The 27,012-nt window shown below is 32.7% G+C and overlaps 1 long non-coding RNA gene across 1 annotated transcript; it reads right to left on the reverse strand.

Annotated features, from left to right (window-relative positions):
* Window positions 1-752: 752 nt before the first annotated feature.
* Window positions 753-2,149, reverse strand: LOC115714824 (uncharacterized). Its single transcript, XR_009687151.1, has 2 exons — window positions 1,952-2,149; window positions 753-937 (listed from the first exon to the last, which is right to left on the reverse strand). It is a non-coding gene; the product is annotated as an uncharacterized LOC115714824 (long non-coding RNA).
* Between the last annotated feature and the right edge of the window lie 24,863 nt (window positions 2,150-27,012).

Consider the following 27,012-nt stretch of genomic DNA (forward strand, 5'->3'; position numbering starts at 1 on the left):
ACATTAATAATAATAGGAGGGAGGGAGAACAAAAAGTGATAAATAACAATACCAAAATTGGGTTGCTTTTGTTATGTGTGTATATATGTATATATATTATATGTATTATTATATAATTAATGTATATGTGTATCAAGTGTAGTTTAAACATAGCATTTTCTTGCGAGAACAAAGTGGAGCATGCCACCCTATGTGTAATCTATTTGACAATACCCACAACCATATTTTATTCGTTTCTAAAATATATATTTAGACATATATATTAAAACAAAAGTGATAAAGAAATTATTCGTAATAATTAATTATTGACAAAATTTAATTAAAGCCTTGAGGTTAGAGTAGGACACCGTAAAAAGAAGTATAATTAAATGGAGGCTATAATAAAGTGATGAGTGGGGGTAGATATATAACTCTTTTTACTAAAATAATACAACGTGAAGCACCTGAAGTGGGAAAAAGAGGCAACAAAGAGATTCATTAATCATCCAATTATATATATACTTTCATCTATTATGTTTAAATAATTATTACAAAAAAATTATATTTAAAAAGAAACATAGTGTGGTATAATTAAGTTTACTTATTAAATTTAACCTCATCAATCTTTTTTGTCTAAGCGTAGAGTTCTGTTCCACAAAAATATTATGTGTGCTTTTATAAATTAATTTATAATTATAAGTTAACAATTTAAAAAATGTACGGTTTAATTAAAACTTTTGATGAAATTAAGAGCTTTTTATTCAAAATACTGCTAGATTTGGAGATCCTTTTGTTTATAAACTTTTACAACATGTTCCAAAAAAATATTACAAAATGGAGTTACATTTTTAAAACATGATCAAAAGGTGGATCCTGTCCACTGGAAGTCGAGGCACACCAGTTGATATGTACATCGTTGGGAGACCTCTGACTCATAGTTGGTCCACTTTTCCCTTCCCTTTACTTGCGTCACGAAACACACGTGAGTCTCAAAGACTCGGCAAAAAAGCAAGTAAAATACAAATATCGCATAACACGAGAAACCATACAACGCATAACCAACAATTTCATCATCTAATTTAAATACTTATTCGGTACTTAATCAAACATTACATAAACAATTATTTATCTCATAAGACAAACTGACTTTGATGCTTCATAAAGCATCCTGCTCATTACCAACGAGCTCCATATGTCACTCTTGGTGCCCGATGAACCGATCGATAAGTAAGAAACCTATCCGCAGTATTAAAGTGAGTAATTACTCATTCTCAACAACGGTAATTACCGTATCTTTACCTCGTTCATAATCGAGTCGCTAACAATAATAATCGTTTCTCATTTGACATGCTAAGTAGTGCAATTGCCTTTTTCTTACCTCAATCCAATAATTCGGTGTGCGCGCCAACCTGAGTGGAACAGTGCTCGACGATCCCGAGTCTTATGTCACGATAATAAAACTTGGTGTACAACTTAACTAAACTCCGAAACAAATCCTAATTTCACAACTAGACAACACCCCAAGGAAAAACCAACTTCGAAGAAAATTTGGATTTCCCCCTACTGGCCAACAGGTTGACCGATTCACTAGTGACCTATTGAATCGGTCGACCGGTTCCTGCAGAAATGGTAAAACTCTGGTTTTACACATCAAAACTAATCCAAAACCTCTTCAAACCTTCCGAAGTGGTTCTATAATATTAAAACAACATAATTAAACAATCAAAACTCAATAATTCCCCAAAATCACAGATTTACCACAATTGAATGAATATTGAGTTCTTAAACTCAATTCTCCTAATTCTAATCTTAACAGCCAAGAAATCATCCAATTCACACTTAAACAAACCTAACTTAACCCTAAAAACATACTCTGAACTCCAACAACACTCACAGCCCCAAAATCAAGCAAAACCCTAAATAAAATTCAACCCAAACCTCATAAATCAAAGGAATTAACTGGAGAGCTTACCTCAAAGCATGAATAACTCCTAGCTTTGATTGATTCAGCTGAGAACTGGCTGAATTTATGAAGAAAGCTTCTGGTTCTAGCTGGGTCCTTAGGTTTTCAAAAGGGAGAGAGAGAAAGATACGTTTTGGTGTGATTTCTTTTCCTTATTTTTGACTTTTATCATCAATTAACTAAATAACATTTAAATTAATAATAATAACAAACACTAAACCCTATTTCAGCTTAGAAAATACACTAAAGACATAAATACTATGATATACTAATTAAAGACTATTTTGTCCCTCCATAAACACTTAAGTCTAAAATAAAGCTTAGGGGTATTTGGTTATTTCTAACTATTCCAACCAAACTGACAGCTTAAAATTCTAAACTAGTCCAGTATAATTCCAATATAACTCAGCATTTATCGTTATGACATTTTCAACCAATTTGTCGAGTTTCCACGGTCGGCGAACTCAACACATTTTATTTCAAAAATTGTATATACAATACCCACATAATCCGATAAAATCTCTATAATTAATAAATTACGTTATATTTATTCATTCACTCATATTTTACTAATTTACTCGCAAGTACTTTAATGTCCATATAATTACATATTTATTAAAATATATCCATTTAAATATTATTATATTTTCTGAGATATTAAAACTATCCCCTCCTTATAGAAATTTTGTCCTCAAAATTTACCTGAATAACTCGGGATATTGCTCCTGCATCTGCGACTCTAACTCCCAAGTCGTCTCTTCAATCTTGTTGTTCCTCCACACACTTTAGCTAGCGGAATAGTACATCTTATTCCGCAATACTTTCTCCTTCTGTCCAAGATCTGAATTGGATGTTCCTTGTATGACAAGTATGTTTGAAGTTTAGTATCTTCATAACTAAAAATATGGGTCGTATCTGACACATATACTTCTGAAGCATTGAAATATAAAACACATTGTGAACTCTAGATAAAGCAAGGGTAAGGCTAGCTGATAAGCTACCTGACCTATCCTTTCCAAAATATGAAACGAAACAATAAATTTGGGACTTAGCTTTCCCTTCTTTCCAAATCTCCAAATTACCTTCATTGGTAACACTCGAAGGAAGACAGAATACCTAACCTAGAATTTGATATATCTACGTTTCGAATCAACGTAGCTTTTCTGTCTACTTTGTGAGGTAAGCATACGAGCTCGAATTTTCTCAATGGCCTCACTCGTTCTTTGACTGCATCTGGCCAAAATGTCTCCGTTCATCGACTTCATCCCAATGAATGGGCGATTGACATTTTCTCCCATAAAACATTTCATACGGTGCCATACCAATAGTACTCTGATAACTATTATTATATGAAAACTCAATCAGAGGAAGGTACTTGTTCCAAGACCTTCAAAGTCCAATACACACGCTCGTATCATATCCTCAAATATATGAATAGTCCTCTTAGACTGACCATCAGTCTGAGGATGAAAGATTATACTAAACTTCGTTGTAGACTCTCCCAAAAATTAGATGTAAACTTTGGATCTCGATCTAAGACGATCGACTTTAGAGCACTATGAAACCAAACTATCTCATTGACATATAGATCAGGGTACTGATCCCCCGTATACATAGTTTGCACTGGTAAAAAGTGAGCTGACTTTATATATCGATCCATGATTATCTAGATGGAATCATAGAACACTATTGTTCTTAGTAATCCAACTACAAAATTCATGGTTATTTCTTCCTATTTACACTAAGGAATCTTCAGAGGTTGAAGTAATCTCACTGGCCTATGATGCTCTGCTTTAACTTGCGAACAAGTTAGGCATTTTGACACATATTCTACTATATCACCTTTCATACTTGGCCACCAATATAGTGATTTCACATCTTGATACATCTTAGTTATCCCCAGATGTAATGAATAAGGCATGGTATGAGACTCATCTAGAATCTTCTGTCGGATACTATCGTTAACTGTTACACAAACTCTTTGTTTTTATCGCAATAACCCATATGATTAAATTGAGAAACCCTTTGTTGACCCGACTTCAAGCTTCTTTTTACACTCTTGCAATTTTGGATCATGTTGTTGGTTTGCTTTGATTCTCTCTAATAAATCAGACTGTAACGTAATATTGGCTAGTTTCCCAACTACAAACTCAATCTTTGCTCTGGTCATATCCTCAGTCAATTTTGGTGAGATCCTCTTCAGTCCATAAATTTGCCTTGGACCTTTTTGACTCAAAGCATCCGCTACCACATTTTCTTTTCTAGGATGGTACAGGATCTCGCAGTCATACTCTTTAACTAATTCCAACCACCGTCGCTGCCTCATTTTCAAATCCTTCAGAATGAAAAAGTATTTGAGGCTCTTGTGATCCGTGTAGATTTTACACTTTTTACTATATAGATAATGACGCCAAACTTTCAAAGTGAAAACTACTGCTACCAGTTCCATATCATGGGTGGGATACTGTTGTTCATATTCCTTCAGTTGCCTAGACGCATAGGCAATAACTTTATCAGACTGCATCAAAATACAACCTAACCCTTGTTTTGAAGCGTCACAGTAAATCATGAATTTCTCATTCCTGATTGGCAAGGTTAGCACTGGTGCGGTAATTAACCTCTGCTTCAATGTCTGGAAACTACTTTTGCACTTGTCAGTCCAAATAAACTTACAATTCTTTCGGGTTAGTTCAGTTTAAGGTGTAGAAATTTCGACAAACCCTTCAACGAACCTCCTGTAGTATCTTGCTAATCCAAAGAAACTTTGAACTTTGGTTGCAGACTTAGGTCGAGGCTATTCCCGAACCGTTTCAATCATTATTAGATCCACCAAGATACCATCTTTTTTCACAACATGCCCTAAGAAGCTTACTTGAGGCATCTAAAATTCGTATTTCTTGAATTTAGCATAAAGCTTATGCTCTCAGAGATGTTGCAACCCCATTCGAAGATGTTTCTCATGTGCCTCTTCTGAATCGGAGAAGATCAAAATGGCATCGATGAAGACAATTAAAATCATCTACAAAGTCTTTGAAAACTCGGTTCATTAAGTCCATAAATACTGCCAGAGCATTAGTTAATCTGATGGACATCACCAGGAATTTATAGTGTCCATATCAGGTACGAAAAGCTGTAATGGGAATATCCTCCTCTCGAATTCTCAACTAGTGATAACAAGATCGAAGATCAATCTTTGAGAAGACGGTCTTTCCCTATAATTGATTAAATAGATCATCTATCCTTGGCAAAGGATACTTGTTTTCACCGTCAAGTTATTTAGCTCCCAGTAATCAATGCACATCTGTAAGGTTCCATCCTTCTTCTTTACAAATAAAACCAGTGCACCCCAAGGTGAGGTACTTGGTCTAGTGAACTTAAAATTCAACATTCCCTATAACTGAACCTTCAACTCTTTCAGCTCTGCAGGTGCCATCCAATATGGAGCTTTAATTATAAGTTCTACCCCCGATATCAAATCAATTTCAAAGTCAATCTCCCGCTTTGGTGGTAACCCCAGTAGCTCCTCTGGAAAGACATCCAATAACTCTTGAACCACCAAAACGTGTTCCAGTCCCAATGGTATTTCTTTCGTGGTATCCACCACACTGGCTAGGAAACTGACACATCTATCCCATAACAAATCTCTTGCCTTAAGCCCCGAGATTAATGTAATTTGGGATCCTTGAACCATGTCCACAAACACTATGGGTCCTTACCCTCAGGCTCAAAAGTAACCATCTTTATTTTACAATCGATGGTTGCGTTATACTTTACTAGCTAGTCCATCCCCAATATAACATTAAAATCCTCTAGGTTCAGCTCAAGAAAATCAACCAATAATTTTCTTCCCTCCACATACATTGGAAGGGACCTAACCTACTTGCTGGAGATAACCAAATCTCCAGTAGGCAGTAAGGTACAAAAACCACTCAATTAAACATCACTAGGTCTATGCAGATTTCTAATCACTTTACTTGACACATAAGAAAGTGTTGCACCGGAATCAATTAAAAACAGTCAACAAGGCGCCATCAATAGAAATCTAACCTGTCATAGTAAAAGGACCGGCATCAGCCTCTGCTTGGGTCATAGTAAACACCCGAGCAAGAACTAGAGTATCATCTTTCTTCTATTTTGGTCTCTGTAACTGTGGGTAATTTCTTTTCAAATGGCCCACTACCCCTCACTAGAAACAGGCTCGAGCTTGACATTCGCCCTGTTGGCGTCTCTTGCACCTCAGGCACCCTGGATAGGTTCTCCAATTTTCATTTCTACCACATCGGAAACCTTAATTGCCTTGGAATCTCTTGTTAGGACCCGTAGCTGATGGATCATTAGATTTTTTCTTACGATCATTAGGGTAAACACCTTTACCAGAACCAACATTAGACGTTTACTTCCACTTATCTCTTCTTACACTATTTTTCTTTCAAATTTGATCTTGTGCACCCTCAGCAGCGAAGGCTAGCTCAACCACCGAGCATATGTTCGGACAATCCCTGGTTGTTGGGAAGCTACAATTACATCTCGGGCGATATGTTCTTCCAATCCTCAAATGAATTTGGCTTTTCTAGCAGCCTCAGTGGCCACTTCATCAAAGGCAAACTTCGCCAATCGATAAAACTTGGTGGCATACTCTGTCACTGTCGTATTTTCGTGAGTTAACCGTATGAATTCTTTCTAAGTGGGGATGGACCCTCCTAAATGAAGATCAATTGTTGTTTCGTAAGGTGTTATAAGTTAAATGTCTGAGAGATAAATCGTTCTTGGAAGGATCTTTTAAGAACTCGAATTCTTGGTTCTTGAAGAATATAGTGAAAGCAAAGGAGATTCTGAAGAAAGGTGCGTGCAATATAATTTCTGATGGGAAAGAGACTAATGTCTGGACTGATCCGTGGGTTACTCATGGCCAAGATTTCTACCCAAAGCCTAGTGATTCTAGGCCGTGGGGGTGACAAAGGTGGCAGAGTTACTTTTAGATAATGGGAATTGGGATATGCCTAAACTTAGAGTTTTGTTTGACCCAGAAACTACTAGTGACATTATTAAGAGTGGTAAACCCAGTGGCCAAGGTAGAGATAAGTGGGTTTGGACAAAGGAGCCTAATGGTTTATTTACTACAAAGTCTTAGAAAGAGCCCCTGATTGCACTATGGCCCTCAAGTTGCAGAACAAACTTTAGAACTCCAAAACCTTGGAACGTCATAAGGTCCTCTGTTGGTGCATTTTTTTTTCGATGCTCTGACTATTCAGGCCATTCTAGCCAAGAGAATTAGTATAGAAGAGGTTTCTTGCCCTCTCTGTGGAGAGGGTGAGGAATCGATGCAACATTTGTTCCTTTTTTGCACTTATGCTGACCATCTCTAGAGGGCTTCCCCGTGGGGGATTATGCATGTCTTAGGCTCAGGAGCTCGTGTTTGGGATTGGGTTACTTTTCTTTGGAGCTTGAAGTTAAAAGGGGTGGATACTGGTAAGTTGTTCCTCTATGCTTCGTTGTGGGGTATACTATTTGGAGGGCTCGCAACGATAAGGTTCATAATAACTGTAGGTGTAACATTAAGCAAATGATTGACTCTATCTCTATTTGTTACGCAGATTATGCATCTTGTTTACTTATTCTGCCATTGGCTGTGATGCCCCCAAGCTGGTCTCCTCTTCCAAATGATTGGATTAAAATTAATTGTGATGTCAAAGTTGGTAGCTGCTCCATGTGCGCGATAGCTGTAGCTAGGGATCACTTAGGGATTGTCTTGTGGGTGGCTACCAAAATGCTCTATTTCTCGGATCCGCTTATTGGAGAAGTTGGGGCTTGCAGGTTAGCCTTAGACACGGCTGTTATGATGAAGCACATTTTTGTTCTTATGGAGAGTGACTCTAAAAAGGTTATCAATGCTCTGAAAGGAAATTTATTCGGTTGAGAAATTGATAATTATATTCATTATTGTAAGCAACTCTCTTCTAATTTGTTAGGTTGTAATTTCTCTTTTATTTTAAGAGTTTGTAATTTTGCGGCCTATAATGTTGTTAGGTGGGCTTTCGCGAAAAATGTAACTGGGATTGCTAATCTCAACTATACCAGACTCTATCTTGTGTAATGACCGTGAGGTCTAATTTTATTTTATTTATATATAACAAATTATTTTTAAAAAAAGGATGATGTGTTGAAAATAATTGTATAGAGAGAGGGTTCCTTGGTATACATATTTTATGTTTTTAATTTCATGTATATTATTTGTTTGATAAATTACATATTTTGAGTTACATTTCTGTTACTTAGATCACTCACTTTGTTAAATGCTAACTAAAGTAATTAATACTAGCACATGTCAGTATATTATCAGTTCATATCATACTAATATTATTTTAAAATAATTAAACAAATAAAAATCATAGTTATTTGAAAATAGTTTTTTAACAAATAAATGAATAACTAACAAATTAAAAGAAAAAGAAAAAATAGAGTGTATGATCTAGGCTCCTTCATCTTTTTCACTTTCTTCTTTTTATCTGTCTCTCATCTCTCTTTCCCCCGGCGTGTTTCTCTCCGACATTAATGGCAGACCTTGTTATAGATGCCCACTTTGTATATAATCCCTTACTATGGTACGCAAAGAGACAAGATTACTCTATGAGTTAATAAGATGAAAGACATACTCAATTTCATAATATTGGATACGAGATGAGATTGTTAGTATATGCTCTTCAAGAGACTAATCTTCTCTTTATAAGTTCTCACTCGATTAATTAGTGTAGGGGCTTTTTAATGTGTAATATTCAGAGATAAGTTGAAGAATGTACTTCCTTTTTTGTATCCATTAATAAAAAATACTCTTATATTATACTTCATTAAAAAGTACTCGCTTTTGTATATCTGTTGTCCAATATATCTTCACCCTCTACTTAAGTCTAGCACATAAGTTATATTAACCTAAAATGTATAATAAGGACATCATCTATAAAAGTGAGTATATTTTAAAGAATATAGAAATAAAGATAAAAATTAAAACAGATAAAATAAAGTAGATATACAATATAATTTCCTCTAATATTCAAGTTGTAATTAATCCAATTAATAATTTGGAAGGTATATGTATTAGGGGTAGGCATCCAATCCAATCTAACTTTTTTTCCTCATCTGATCTAATCCAATTAGTAATTGGATTTGAAAAAATATCATTCGATCCGATCCAATTAGACCTCAAAATCCAATCAAATTCAATCTAATTCAATCCAATTACTATTAGATTGGATCGGTTTTTTAATTGGATATCCAATTACACACTTAAATTTTAATATTAACTTATAAATATGAAAAAAAAAATACGTAAAAACTAAGTACCACCTTTTATTTAAGTTTAATACTTCATAAACATACTACTCTTACAAGTGTAATGTTACCAAAAGTTTTAAATAATTTAAACAACAATATTTCTAAGTAATAAAATAAAACAAAACATCATGAAAATAAATACACAAAACAATGAAGTGTTACAAATTTAATATACAAAAAAAATCTAATAAAAATATAATTAATATATATAATATTTTTCAATATTTTTATTATATAAATAATTTTTTAATATATAAATGTAATTGAATTGTATCGGTTTTTAATTGAATTTTGAGATTGACATTTAATAATTAATTCAATCCAATTAGAATCTAATTTTTAACTTCAAATTTAATTAAATTTTAATTAAATATTTATTTTTTTGTAATTAGATTGGATTAGATCGGATCGATCCAATTGGATGAGATTATATTGATTATTATGTATATTTATATTATTTGAGAAGAAGCAAACATTTGTGACCCTCTAGCTTTTGTAGCAATTTTATACAAGGGCTGATAGAGTAGTGGAGCTTGGAAAAGGACAGGTTTTAATGTATCGGTGTGAGACCCACATCACATGCCCATCACCAATACCCTGCATAAAAGCACCAACCAACCAACCAACCTTCTTCTACTGGTCCCACACACTTATTAAGTCTAATAATACTATTTATATATATTATATAAGAAAATTATGCAATATCTAAATAGGACTTAAAAAATTATTACTTAATTTTTAATTTTTATATGATATATGTTTGTTTCTTTTATATTTATAGCAGTCAATCCATTCATTTTCAAATAGTTTACAGATGCTAAAATCTTATTTCAAATATTTAGTTGCACAATATTTTTATTATTATTATTATATGTCCAATCAACTATTTTGAATGTTGTTTTTAGTGGTATGGTAAATTACTATGCATTTTCAAAAAATTAATAAAATATCTACTATAATTATAATGTATGACTTCATTACATTTAAATTGATTTCTCTAAATTTCAAAAATAAAATACTTATCTGTAGGATAAAAAATGACACACCTATTATAATTGGTCTATATATATATATAGTAAATTGCGGTATAAATACATAATATTTCAGATTTTATACACTTAAATATCTAATGTTTATTTTGGAGGCAAAAATACTTAATGTTACAATCTTCTTACATCGTTACTACTACTTTTGTTAACTCATAAATATAGATACGTGGAGGGCTAAATGCATTACATTTATTTATTTTATTTTAAAATTTAATATTCTTAGCATCAAAAACTAAATACTATTTATTTCAAAAAAAAAATAAGAGAAATACAATACTAAATTACCATAACCAGTACAGTATATGGAATATGATTATCGAATTGAAGTGTCAATATCATGTGAAAATTATTATAAGAACTAGTTTTTTTTAAACAAGTAGCATTTAATTTTTGATATTAAGAATATAAAGTTTTAAAATAAAAAGAAATCAATGTAATCTATTTGATCCCTCCACATTTAACGGAAGTGGTAGTAATGGTGGAAGAGAATTGTAACATTAAGTATTTATGCGGCAATTTACACTATATTTATATATAAGTAGATTATATATAAAGAAAGAAGTGATGATTGAAAACAAAAGTAAATTGGTATGGACTTTGCCCAAAGAAAAAGGTAAATTGGTATTGGAATCTCCTTTGCTGTCTCCCACGCTCCATTCAATACACTTCAATTCATAAAATTCTATTTTAAATATTAAATATATATTCATTAATTTCAATCTTTTTATAAAGAGCATTACTATTGGGTACCATAGTACTTTCTAGATGTGTCACCTACAATTGGTTAGCGATACATTATAAAAATTATATTAAACTATATAGGACCCAATACTTAATTACACTAATAGTAATATTGACCCGTAGGAGGGTGCTAAACACCAATAGTACCCTTTAGCAATTCTCTTTTGTAACCCTTTACAGCATATGGGATTATCACTTGGGTGCCTTGCATTATAGGTAAGGGATGAGTTCTATTGATCTCTGCCACTCGATTAGCTTTATTTGAATTTTGCAGCTATTTTATCCTCCTTTTGTACATATGACGTATTGATCTCATCATATGGTCATTTAACTTTTACAATAATTTTCACTTTTCAAAATGTTTTATAAGTTTTTCACTTACCAGATTACAATATACTTGCTATATAGTTGGAGTTTCACTTCATTAATTTAGAGAGCGATCTAAAAAATTATATTACATAAAAAGTGTATTAGAGTCTCACATTAGGCTGATGATATAGACTTTTTCTAAATTGCACATATTATATCATAATTAACTATAATATATTGATTAATTATTAATTTCTATGTCTAATTATGCAGTTATTACAATTATTCTTCAAATTTATCTTCGAAATCTAACCTGAATAACTCTGAATAATGTGTCCTCATATTGAACTCTAACACCCATGTGGCTTTCTCCACCTCAATGTTTCTTTAGAATACCTTGACTAATGCTATGGTCTTGCTCCTCAGAACTTTATCCTTCCGGTCAAGAATCTAATTTGGTTGTTCCTTGTAGGATAGATCTAGTTGTAGCTCTAAGACTTCGTAATCCATGACATGGGTTGGATCTGATATGTACCTCCTTAGCATCAAAACATGAAATATATGATGAACTATAGACAATGTTGGAGGTAGGTATAAACAGTATGTTACATGTCTAACCCTTTCGAGTATCTCAAACGGTCCTGTAAATATAGGGCCAGGGGCGGAGCCAGGACTAGATTGTAGAGGGGGCCAATATCGAATGACAGTAGAACACATCCAACAAAACCATTAAATATTCTGATCACTAAAACTCATTTTTAAGTATAGATTGATGGAAGAAAATATCACATTATTAATTTTTATAAATATTATATACAATAAACTAAAAAATATGAATCAAGAAATGAAAATAAAAATAGAACTTGAGTATTGATTAGTGCTTTAATAAGGTGTTAGAAAACTCATCAGTTTACTTGTAATTTTTGAAAGAGAGAATAAAAAAATGTGTCTAGTATCAATGTAAGAATGCACTATTTTTGTTTACTCACCTAATATAAAATAAATAATTAATGCACCTTTAGTTGAAACATGTCACATATACATAGGAAAATTATACAAAGTACCTCTAGAAATGATGCACTAATTTACTCTTATCAGTTTCAGCATTCGAGAAAATTTTTTACTCTTATCTGTTTCAACATTCGACAAAAAAAATTTAGTCTAATTTTTTTTTTCATAGTCGTGTACGTTGTAATTATTTAAGATATTTTACAAAATTTTAAGAAATTTAGAAAAAATTAACACACCGAAAATATAGTTTAAACAACATGTTGCATGAGTGACTCTATTATTTTATACGCGTGTGAAATACCGTTTGAAAATTATTTTCAATATTTTAAATTATTCTAAATTTTTTAAAATTATACATATTGTCTGAAATAACTAGAATGTATACAATTATTAAAAAATAGATTGAAAAATTTTCTTAGACACCGAAATAAAAAAAATGTACACATATCATAGTATTCAATTCAAATAAAGTAAAAGTACAATACATAATTATATATACAATAAATTTTTATTTTAAAAACGTAAACTTAGTTATATATGTATATAGTAACTCAAATATATGAACGTATATATATCAATATTTTTGAAGGTTGGGTCAAATATAATGAATGAAGTTTTGAAAATGGGGGGTGGCCATGGCCCCTATAATTTAATACATACCTCCGTCCCTGCATAGGGCTCAACTTCCCCTTCTCACCAAAGCATATCACACCCTTCATGGGTGAAACCCGTAGAAACACATAATCTTATACATACATGAGATTCTATATTTTTGCGCTTTGGATGTACATAGATCTTTTGCCTGCTATTTGAAGCCAACATTCAAACCCTAATTTTTTCAATATCATCATTGGTCCTCTATACTGCCTCAGGATGCAAATATTTCTTTTCCTTGATTTCATCCCAATGAATTAGAGAATAACATTTCTACCATACAACATCTCATAGGCAGTCATCCCTATTCTAGTCTCATAACTTTTATTGTAGAAGAACTCTATTAATAGTATGTACTTATTCCATGAACCTTCAAAGTCTATAACACAGGCTTGTAACATATCCTTCAGTATTTGTATTTTCCTCTCAGACTCGCCATTGGCCTAAGAATGAAAAGCTATACTGAAGTTAAACTTATTATCCATGACTTTCTAGTGACTCTCTAAAAACTTAGAAGTAAACTTAGGATCTCCATCTAATACAAGGGACTTTGGAGCCCCATGGAGATGAACTATCTCCTTCGCCTATAATTTTGCATACTGGTCCACTATGTAGGTTGTTTTCACTGGTAGAAAGTGTGCCAAATTAGTGAATCCATCTACTATCACCAAAATTGATTCATAAAGCCCTATGGTTCTAGGAAATTCAACCACAAAATCTATGGAGATGTCTTTCCATTTTCACTTGGGAAGGGTCAAAGGCTGTAATAAACCCTCACGTTTGTGATGTTCAACCTCTGCTGACATATGAAACACTTGGATACATATTCCATCAAATCGTTCTTCATACCAGGCTACCAATTATAAAAGGGTGTCAAATCCGATACATCTTGGTGGTACTTAGATGTAACGAATAAAGAGTGGTATGAGCTTCATCTAACACTTATTTTTTTTAACTATGTCACTAGTTGGAACACAAACTCGATTCTTGTACTGAAGTATCCCATTGTCAAAAACTAAAAAATCTTTACTAATTTTCTAATATTTATTTATTCATTATTCAATATTAAATATTAATAACTTAACATTCTTGCATATTTCAAAATGTTCAACTCTTATTAATAATCAGAAATGTCTTTACAAGTTTTTCAGGGCATAAACTCTATTATGATTTACCTAGTATTAGTCAGATTTGTGATCATGTGTATACCATCAATTTTGACAATGATCATTGTTGTGATCTTAACAATGATGAATAATGATTTTCATAAAGGTTTAGATCTGTTGATAATTGTTATACTCTCAATCCTGATCTTGTCATTTTGCATGTGATAATATCAGTGCTATAAATATTTTCAAAAAATCCTATTCAATATTCATGTACAAAACATATTGATATGAGACATCATGTAGTTAGAATATTGTTAGTGTGGTTTTCTATCAACGGATCTAAGAAGATTGTAAACGAGAAAGATGAACACAATTAAATGTCAATCAAAGTAAACCAGTTTACGGGATGAAAATTGGTAATGACGAACAACAAATTTTCATAGTGGTTCACCCTCTTTCAGCGGTAATAAGCTAGTCCACTTAGAGTATTATTATTGATCTCAATACTTGAGAAGATTTTTTCATAGTTATGTTCTCTGAGAGTTCAATCTAGGGGTGTTCAACAAAATTTATAAACAGTCTAACTCGAATAAACCGCCCAAACCAAACCGAATAAACCGACAAAAAATACAATACAAAATAATAAAATAAAAATCTAAACCACCCAATGAATATATTGGGTAGTTTACAAATTATTCTAAACCGTTCAATTAAACCGATTTATATATTTTTTAATAAAAATATCTATATATATATTATATTACATAAATTACATTTATTAGTTAAACTATTTTGTATTTAAAGTTTGAATATTTTAGTGTTTAACTTAAAACTTAAACTTTATAGTTAATAATTTTTATTGTATTTAGAAATTAAAGTTGAAGTTTAAAATCTATACCATATTATTACTTTTTTTCATTATTATTTTATTTTAATTATTTTGTGTTTACTCTATTATATTTATCTTATATTAAAGTTCTTAAAATTAATTTAAACTATAGCATTTTTAGCTTGAAATATAAATATTATAGTTTTATTTTTTTAAATCTAATTATTTGAATAGTAGAAACTAACAATAATAATTATATATAAAAAAAGTGAAGAACAGTTTGGACGGGTTAACCTGACCAAACTCACGAAATCAAGGGGTGGGTTGAACTTTCTCAAATTTTTAATTGGGCGGGTTACGATTAAATATTTGCAACCCGATATTTATAGGTTAATAAAGATATGCTATAACCCGACCAAACCGACCGACGTACACCCCTAGTTCAATCCTCAAGTGAGTTTTCAGAATATGGGAGCATATGTTTAAGAGAGTGAGAATTTGTCAAAATGTGGAGTCCACTTTACAAGTGACTTCACCACCTTTATATAAGTTTACAATGTAGGGTTTAAAGTTTCTTAACCCAACATACCTCTTCTCCTAACTTTAGTTGAGTTAAGTTTAAAACTAAAATAACATTTCAAAATAAACATCTAAAAAAAATGATTGTTGTTGCAAATATTCTTGGACTAGCTTTGATGGCACGTGCCTAGCCCAAAAGTGTCTCTTCACGTAGACCCAAGTTCGTATGAGTCACTTGATCTTCAAAGATAGACCATATATGGAGCACCAAGGGTCGTTGGTCACCCCACATCTTCAAGAGCTTAGTTAAACCTATCCACCAGCCACCTAGGATACGATACCCCACCCCGATTATCTACCTGATCCACCATATTATCAAGTCTCCAATCACACACCACGGCAATCTAGAATTATGAACAAAAGTCCGAAGAATATCATAAGTCTTCCCACATTGTGCTTTATCGTGCTCACCATAAAGCCTAGTTTACCTCTAAGCCTCCATACCATCGACCTTTGTGATAACATAAATATGGTTTTGACAAAAACCAATTAAGCTCGTCTGATCTTTCTCACGCCACAATATTGCTACACTCCCACTCCTACCTCTCAGCTCCACCAGTAACATTCCTTGAAACTCCAGTTGTCTATGAATCCATTCCATTTTATCTTTCTTGCATAATGTTTTGCAAAGAAAAATAAAAATAGGCCTCTTGTAATGAACAACGTCTTTAAGGAATTAAATATTTTGTCGGTTGTCAAGCCCACGATAGTTCCAACTAAGGACGCTCATGAGTCATGATGCAGGGTGGGTCTGACCTATAGAACCCGCCAATAACTTATTTTTTTAGAACCATTGAATCAGTACAGCTTCCTCCCATATCCATGTCTATAGTCTCACTAGAAACCATATTCTTATACATATTAGAGTCCACGCTAAAACCCCCCTTAGCATGCTTCCATTTAGAATCTTCCACCACCGAAATCTCAAACCATTCCTCATCCATTCGATCCTCATCTCTCTAAGAAATAATAGCAGGAGGACCCACTCTCACCACCACTGCCCTACCTCCTTCACACCCTTCCTCAAGCAAATTATTAGTGGTTTTGACAAATTACCAAGATTAGGTCAGTGCTTAAAAGAAAACACCTCATCATCTTTTGTACCATTCCTTAGCCAACGTGCTCTAATCAAGTGGTTCTTTCTTTTAGGTTGAGCTCGCATAAATGAACCATAAGACTTAAAAACTTCCTCTGGAGATGACACAAACAGTTTCGAATAAAACAATTCAGAATGACCAATAATACCATAAATGAAACAAAAAGTTGCATACTTGAAATTGACCCAAAAGAACTCACCCCCATACGCTTAATCTTCATGCATCGTTTCAAGGGGATAGTAATATCAAGAGCACATGCACAATAAATAATCATGTCACAACCCTTGAAAGTTTTTCGAATCTGTTTCCACAAAAAAGCTAATATATATACCCCACGTAATACATGGTTAGATTTGAATCTATACTGCAAGTCATGAACCTGAACTCATAAATCTAAATTAGTAATCACATCAGACCATGGTGTTGGGTTTTGTGCCCTAAATAAAACCCATTTCAATATAATCAGATTTACTTATTAATAAACATCAGAAATAACATTTTATGTTGCATGGTTCACATGATTTATTTCATGATTATATATATAATGTATCAATTCTATTTAAGTCTAGAACATATGAATTTGTTAATGATTATAGTGTTGTCAGCAAAGTGGAATATAATCTTAATTATATGTTCGAAAGTTTATTCCCTGATTTGTCAGTTCACTGGATTTAGACTGACATGATAATCAGCGATAGGTATTCTTACACCTTGGATAAGTGTTATGTCCTTTCTAGGGCATTGGCAAAGTTTACCAGTATCGGATGTATGGAGTATACATCGGAAGGGACCGATATTGAACTTTGATTAGATATATTAAAATTTACCGTAATATCTATTCAATTCAATATCACTTGTTGATCCTAGATCAAATGATCTTAATCCTGATATGGTTAGGTTCGATCTCAAGAGTATTATACATGTTCTTTGATTTGTTAGTTAAGCCTACTTTTGGGTCAGGGTGATACGTACATTTTGGGAACATGATAGTATAATTGAGTGGGAGCGCTAACATAAATATGGAGTCTATAACTTCTATAGGAATTTAAAAGTGAAACGATGATATCCTTCGAGCTTGGCTAAACAGAGATAAATGGTTGAGATCTCATTTCACTTCGTTGAAATATCATTTATACGGAGCTAAGTGTTTTAAGGATAAAATACATTGAAGGTGTAACGATAATTTAGTTCCTATTCAATGTAGATCATCTATTAGAGGGTCATTTATCAAATTAGGATTATAACAATGGATAATTAATAGCGTATTTATATCGTGGAACATATAGAGCGTTCTATATGACTGAGAGTGCAATTCCAAGTTCTAAGTGTGGATTCAATAAGGAATTAATAAGTTAGGGAATTTACTTGGTAAATTCGATTCGACTTATTGGAAGCTCGGTTATATAGGCCCATGGTCCCCATACTTGTTGAGACCATACTGCTTGTAAGACTCAGTTAATTCATTTTAATTAATCAATTATAATTCTAAAGTTAGACTATGTCTACTTTATGAATTTTCACTAAGCAAGGGCGAAATTGTAAAGAAAAGAGATTCTAGGTTTATTTATTAATTAAGAGACTTTATATGTCTAATTAATAAATATATTAAATGACAATATTATTTAATAATTAATTTTTAGTTATTAAATAATTAGAATTGAAATTTAAATGGTTAAATTAGAAAATTGGCATTTTTGAGAAAATGGGATTGAAAAATGACAAAATGGCAAAATTGCAAAGTGAGGCCCATTATCCATATCATGGCTGGCCACTACGCAAGTATTTTGCCATTTATATTTTCATTATTTTAATGCCATACAATTCTAACCTAAATCTAGATGGCTTTCTATAAATAGAAAGTAATGGCTTCAGGAAACTATGGACATTCATCTTATTTCTTTCAGAGAAAAACCTGAGCCTCATCGCCGCCACTCTTCTCTTTTCTTCTCTTCAATTTCAAGATACCGTAGTGATAGAGTAGTGCCCACACACATCAAGTGGTATCTCAATCATAGTGTGGAAGATTGTGTAGAATCCAATCAATAAGAAGGAGAATCAACATCAAGGAAGGAGAGAAAGAGATCCAGGTTCAGATCTTGGTGATTCTCTGCTACATAAAGGAATCAAGGGCTAGAGATCTAAAGGGAATGAGACATTATATTCCGCTGCACCCAATGTAAGGTTTCCTAAACTTTATATGTGTTTATTTCATTGTCTTAGAATTCATATTAGGATGTTAATGAAACATACATGGTAGTAAATCTAGATCCTGGTAAAATATATCCATCACATGGATCCTCCCCTTGCTTTAATCCTGCAAACACAAATTATGTTCTAGTAAACATCCACAGAGAGCCATCCACAAATCTTTTGACATCCAGATCATGATAAAACTGAAATAAATATCGATTAACATCCACCTCTTTCACATACATTCCCTTTCCAGGATGCCATAATGAGGCCATCGTGTGCCTCATCACATCAAAATCAATAGGTCTGTGAGTAAAAAAAACGACCAACAATGCACCAATGCTCATCAATTGTTTCTTCCTCATTCTTAGAGAAATCACATATGAACTCATGCTCATCTTTCCCTTCAATCATAATATTGGCACATTCGTCCAGATTACGAACAGACCTACTACTAGAAGCCATAGTCCACCCCCACAATTACCACAACTCCTCTGAAATCTCACGACCAATGTGACCACACCAACATCCACAAGACCACAACTTCCATGTCAAAATCTTGGACCCCATGCCAAAATCCTATCCCGTAAGCCACACACAAGAATCACACTATTGCTAAATCTTGAATTCAGAACCACACCCAACCGCACCCAACCTCTCAGTCGGACCCCACACATAGTAGAAAAAATCCACGAAATCACCCCTCCACACAACAGAGCCCCACACCCAAACCTTTCTGCATCGTCGATTAGGGGTGTGCAGAAAGTCATCCAATCCAATTCCAACCGACCGATCCAATCCCAACCGATCCAATAGAATCGGATATCCAATCATAATTGGATCGGATCGGATGCAAATTTTAAAAATCCAATTGGATTGGATCGGATATTGGATGAGACATCCGATCCAATGGATAACCGATCCAATCCAATCCAATATCATCCAATGTCCATCCAATCATATTTAATATTTATAATTTTATATATTTAATTATTTTATTTAATATTTTATATATTATTTTATTATTTATTAGGTTTTAAATTATATTTTTTCATATATATATATATTTTTTAACGAAATTAGCCTAAATAGTGGTTAAAATGGATTGGATTCATCCATGGGATTCATTGGATAGATCCAATCCAATCTAATAAAAACCAGTTAAAGCATCCAATGGATGGAACCGATCCAATCCAATACATCCATTGGATCGGATCGGATCGGATGACTCAATTCAATTGGATTGGATCGGATGGAAAAATCCAATATCCAATAAATAATTGGATTGGATCGGATGGGTCTAAATCCATTGGATGTGATCCAATGAACACCCCTATCGTCGATACCCTCCTGGACATTCGAACCCTCTTGTACAGTCTAACCCCCTACAAAAACGAACACCAAACACACAACAAAACCGCCATATAAACCCTATCATTGACTCCCACGAAAGAACTTGACACAGAACCCTAGCCTTGGAGCACATGCAACACACTTGAATCACACGAACACACTAGGTAAAACCCTAACACATGTCAATAGACAAGACTATTTATAGAGAGTACTTAATTTAATTATAATGTGATTAGTGCTCAAAAAAGAAAAAGACAAATTGCAATATGATTAGAAAGAAAAAAAAAAAAAGAATCGTAATCGTAATATGATTAGGATTGGCTACCCGATGTTAATTCAATTTACTAACGTTTGATCACATAACTACTAATTCAGGTTGTAACTTGATACCTAAATAGTTATAAAATTAGCAAATAAATCTATAACTATAATAAAAGTGACAAAAGCTTTAGTCCTCCATCTATTAATTTACAAAAAAGTTCCTATAAAATTAGCAAATAAATCTATAACTATAATAAAAGTGACAAAAGCTTTAGTCCTCCATCTATTAATTTACAAAAAAATCCCTTAACTATTTAACTATTTTGAGAGAGTTAGTGTGTTTGTCTCTCATCACATATATATTATATATGGGAAATTTGATTTTCTATGCTTAGAAAATCAAAAAATTTGATTTTTAAACCAAAAATTTAAAACCTAAAAAAACTATTCCTTTTTTTTCAAAACCCCAAAAATACCCCCCTCATTATTCTCAACCATCTCTCTCTCTTCCTCCCTTCTCTCTCAAAGCAATCCCACCCGAAACCCAACTAAGAAAGCACCAAATCCAACCGATCCACCTCCGGCGTTCCACCCAAAACGCCGATCGACCACCACCCACGGTGAACCACCGCACCCACGGTAGACCGCACCCACCCACCGACGGTAGACTGCACCCACCCACCCTAGATCGCACCCACCCACTCTTGACCGCCCCCACCCACTTCCTGCGATTTTCTCTGAAACTTTTTTTTTTTTTTCCTGCGATTTGAGAGAGGGAAGAAGACAAAGGTCCGATGGTCGGACCTTGGGGGTCCGATGGTCGGACCCATCGGACCCCCAAGGTCCGACCATCGGACCTTTGAAATTTTTTTTTTTTTTTTTTTTTGCGATTCCGGGAGAGAGAGGAAGAAAGGGTCGATGGTCGGACCTTCGGTCCGATGGGTCCGATGGTCGGACCCATCGGACTTAAGGTCCGACCGCTTTAATTTTTTTTTTTTTTTTTTTTTCCCCGCGATTTGAGAGAGAGGGGAAGAGAGAGGTCCGATGGTCGGACCTTGGGGTCCGATGGGTCCGATTGGTCGGACCCCATCGGACCCCATGGTCCGACCATCGGACCTGGGGTGTGGGATTATTGGGACCGGCTAGATAGAGAGAGAAAGAGAGATAGTTTTAGTTTGGGGGTATTTTTGGGGTTTTGAAAAAAAAGGTATAGTTTTTTTAGGGTTTTAATTATTGGTTTAAAAATCAAATTTTTTGATTTTCTAAGCATAGAAAATCAAATTTCCCTTATATATTAACGATTCTAAATAATCTATTTATAAAAAATACATAAAACATATTTAATTTTATTAACAACATAAAATAAGTTTATTATGTAATTACTTTTCTACTATAATAACACTATTGGTAAATAATTATTACTTAAATAAAGAAATATAATATTATATTCTCATTCTTTTAAATTTATAATTAAAGCTAAAAAATAAACTTATGAAAAAAAAATAAACATACAACTCAAAAAATTATGAGAAATTAAATATCGATAATAATAAAATAATATAATTAATTTAGTGAAATTCAATGTTTCACTCTCTAAAATTAAGTGTACCAAACACTCCTTTCGTATTTTTGATATTCAGATAGTTTTTAATCTTAATTATTTTATATGACAATGTAAATCGTAATTTTTTAAAACATCTTACAAATTTTCAATAAATTCAAAATAATTTAACATGCCAGAAACAAGGTTCAAACAGTTTATTTATTTATGCCTATTTTTATATTTTTTAAAAAATTAATCTTGTATTAATTATTATTTATTATTAGTAGTATTGAAAATTCAAAAATATTTCTAAGAACATTTAATTTTTTTCTAAAATTTTATGTTTACTTAAACAATCAGATTCAAACTTATATATATTTACAAACTCATATCTATGTATTGTTTACTGAATTTCTTCAATTAAGTATAAAAAAAAAAATATGCAAGTTTCTCATCTAAATTAACAATAATATATTTATTGATCAAAAATACACTTTTAGGTAAGTGTTTTCTTTTAAATAAAAAATATGAAAAATTATTAAATTTTTAAATTCCTTTTAAGAGGAGGCATGCTTTAGAAGTAGATAATGTCTCGAGAAAAAAAATATTAATTAACAATGCGATATAAAATTATAAATGATAAAAAAAATGATAACTAACAAAAATATTATATCTTTAGACATTGCGAAATTTTTTCAACATGATGTACATTTTAAATGATACAATTGTATAATGTTGTAAGTTCAAGGAACAAAATATTAATTATTTTTAAAATAGCTATATCTAAATAGTTTTAGGAGCCACTCACGTGCGATTATATTAAATTGTATAATTTTATCATTTTAAAATATTAGTGGCAGTAACAGCGATTGAACCCACCGCTAATAATGTATGACAATTTCGTAGCGATTGACTAAAAATATTAGCAGTGGGCTCACTATTAATATACCCGCTGCTACTAATTACTATTAGCGGTTGATTGGAAATCAACATATCTAATAATTGTTAATAGCAACCAGTTATTAGTGGCGGAACTCTGTGACTAATAATTTTTAGCCACAGATAAGAAGATTATTAACGGTGACTCTTTCCGCGGCTAATAACCTTTTTATTTTATTTTTGTATACAATATAGTTTGCTTATATTGATAATTCTACTTTGTGAGCAATATATTATCGTGTAGCCTAATATCTAATTTGTTTTATGAATGAAAATTTCACTTTTCTTTTGTAAAACTAAAAAGAAGAACAGATAGAAGGAACACCCCCTTATTAAATCATCGATTTGGTTATGAACAAGAATTCGAGATTTATATATAAGGCTAATTAGCAATTTTTCTCCCTAAACTTTAACATGTACTAAAGCATGCCCCTTGAATTTTTTTGGCCGTTAAAAATTCTCCCTAAACTATTAAGATTGTTAAATTTAAGGACTTTTATCTAATTTTAGTAAAAAAATTCTAAAATGGATAAAAGTTCAAGGGGCATGATTTAGTACATATCAAAATTTGTGGAAATGATTTGGTACATATCAAAGTGTGAGGATCATGGTTTAGTACATAAACAATCACTGAAACAGTAAAATTGAATGAAATTAGACAAAAATCTTTAAATTTAACAATCTCAATAGTTAGGAGAAATTTTTAACGGTTAAAAAAATTTAGAAGTATAATTTGGTATATGTCAAAATTCGGGAAAAAAAAATTACTAATTAGCGTCTATATCTATATATATATATATATAAAGAAGAGTGAAGATTTGAAGAGGCAACAGTGGCGACAAGTCAGGGTGGACACGTAAAAATGGGGATGCCAATCATGTGACGCTGCTTTTAAGGGCCCTTTTCTTTTCTCTCTCTCTTTAATAATCTTTTGTCTTTTCCTTGTTGGCATTTTATATATTTTACTATTTCATAAGAACATTTATTTTCTTTACATTTTTTTGATGAATAATTTATGTATTTAATTAAAAGTATTATTTTTGTTTATTGTTTTGTTCCTCGGGATTTTAACCATCATCCGGGTTTTATATGAGGATTCTCCACTAATTATGATTAAATATTAACCTAATCCCTAAAAGTCTCATTTTATTAAATTTTGTTTTTAATTGTCCTTTTAACGTCACATAATTCTCTCCTAGGGTACCTAAACTTCTTTGTTTGAAGGTCACAAAATTATAATTTTCTCTTCCATGATCCGATCTTTTTAAGTATACGTGCCTCAAAAATTAATTATTTATGGCATTATTAAAATACTGACCTTTTATTGGTCTTCCACCCAAAAAAAACAAATATTTGTAATAATAACAAGGCTAATTAAGAGTTTTTTCCTCCAAACTTTGAAATCATACCCCCTGAACTTTTTTGGTCATTAAAAATTCTCCTTGAACTATTGAGATTGTTAGATTCAAGGACTTTTGTCTAATTTCATTCAATTTTACTGTTTCAGTGATTGTTTATGTACTAAATCATGCTCCCCAGTAGGGGTGTGCAGAAAGTCATCAAATCTAATTACAACTGATCGATCCAATCCCAACTGATCCAATAGAATCGGATATCCAATCATAATTTGATCGGATCGGATGTAAATTTTAAAAATCCAATCAGATCGGATTGGTTGTTGGATGGAACATCTGATTTAATAGATAACCGACCAAACCGATCCAATTATCAGTGCAATAGTTTAATAAGTCAAACATGGTGTTGATACCAAAAGTACAAAAACCAAGATTAGTTAAAGAGTATTGACCTATTGCTTTGTAATGTACAAAATTGCTACAAAAGCTTTATCACTAAGGATGAAACATGTTCTTCGCCCCCTCATCTCATCGTTCTAGAGTGCATTTGTCCCAGGATGCTCAATACATGACAACATTATGGTCAATTTTGAGCTACATCATTCATTGTTTAAAAGAAATAACGGTAGCAGATGATTTGTGGCGCTCAAGCTAGACATGAGTAAAGCATATGACCGGGTGGAATAGAGGTTCTTGGCCAGTATGATGCGATAGTTTGGTTTTGCTGAGGCTTGGATTAGAGTTATCATGGATTGTGTGACGACACTGGAATATACTTTTTCAATTAATGGTTGACCTAAAGGTCGAGTGACTTCGACTAGAGGGCTTCGACAGGGATATCCTTTATCTCCTTATTTATTCTCTTCTGTGCAGAATCATTGTCCTCATTGTTCTCTCATGCAGAGGCCAGATCTGAAATGATGGGGTTTAGATGTTCTAGATCGGGAGCTCGGGTTACTCACTTGTTTTTTTTTTTTTTTTGCAAATGATAGCCTAGTGTTTGGTAGGGCGAATGGAGGTGATACTGAAATTATAAAGCGTATTCTTCTAACTTATGAGGATGTGTCTAGTCAGAAAATAAACCTAGAGAAATCTACTATCACTTTTAGTCTGAATGGGCAATAGGTGGATCAAGATGGGGTTTTGAGAGTATTGTGGTTGACTTTAGAGGCTACACATGATAAGTACTTGGGGTTACCTACGATGATTGGTAGAAACAAAAAGCAGGCATTTGAGGGGATCTGTGAGAGGTTTAGGAAGCGTGTTTGCGGGTGGAAGCAGAGTTTCTTTTTAGCCAGTGGGAAAGAGGTACTTACCAAATCTATCTTACAAGCCATCCCTACTTCTATGATGAGTGTCTTTAAGCTCCCGACGTCAACTTGTGAAAAATTAATGTCTATTGTTAGACAATCTGGTGGGGTTCATCTGGTGATCAAAGGAAGATTCCTTGGGTGAAGTGGGAAAAGCTTTGTCTGCCTAAGGTGATGGGGGGCTAGGATTTTGGATTTTCATCTTTTTAATCAAGGACTATTGACCAAACAAGTGTGGAGATTATTTCTATATCCAGATTCTTTGCCTGCTCAAATTTTGAAATATAAATATTATCCAAATTACTCTATCCTAGAGGCCACTGAAAAGGATGGTGTTGGGGATTATTTTACCAGGATCTAGATTTACTACCATGTATGTTATTTAACATCCTAAATATGAATTTCTAAAATAATGGAATTTAAAAACATATAAAGTTCGAGAAACCTTACATTTGTTGACTCCTCCCACTTAGATCTCGAACCCTTGTATCCTTTTTGTAGCAGAGTATCACCAAGATTTGAGCCCGATTCTCCTTCAGTTGATTGGATTCTTCACAGTCTTACACACTATGATTGAGTATGATCTTGCTATGTGTGGGAATGTACTCTATCACTATGAGGGTTCGAATTTGAAGAGAGAAAGAGAGAGAAGGATTCGAAAATTAGAGAGAGAGAAAGAGAAGGCTCAAATTTGACTGAAAGGCTTAAGTGCATCAATTGTTATCCTCTTTCAATTTGAGTCCATCATTATTTATTTATAAGAATCCTTCTAGGTTTAAGGTTGAATTATTTGGCATTAAAAATTGATAAATAAATGGTAAAAATATGCTTTAGTGGCCAGCCAAATCCAGGACAGGAACATTTTACCAGGATTTTGTGATTAAGAGAAAGTAATGAGTAGTGATGAGTATGTTTACCAGAATTATCAACCTTTTCTTTACAATTTCGCCATTGCTTAGTGAAAATTCATAAAGTAGACATAGTCTAACTTTAGAATTATAATTGATTAATTAAAATTAATTAACTGAGTCTTACAAGCAGTATGTTCTCAACTAGTACGGGGACCGTGGGTCTATATAACCGAGCTTCCAATAAGTCAAACTGAATTTACCAAGTAAATTCCCTAACTTATTAATTCCTCATTGAATCCACACTTAGAACTTGGAATTGCACTCTCAGTCATATAGAACGCTCTATATGTTCCATGATATAGACACGCCATTAGTTATCCATTGTTATAACATTGAAAAGGAACTAAGTTACCGTTGCACCTTCAATGTATTTTATCAATCATTTTACCAGAATTATCAACTTTTTCTTTACAATTTTGCCCTTGCTTTACTACCAAATATGTGTATTAACATCCTAATATGAATTATTTTACCAGGATCTAGATTTACATCGGAAGTTTG

This window comes from Cannabis sativa, chromosome 4, assembly GCF_029168945.1.
Source record: "Cannabis sativa cultivar Pink pepper isolate KNU-18-1 chromosome 4, ASM2916894v1, whole genome shotgun sequence".
Classification (NCBI taxonomy): Eukaryota; Viridiplantae; Streptophyta; class Magnoliopsida; order Rosales; family Cannabaceae; genus Cannabis; species Cannabis sativa.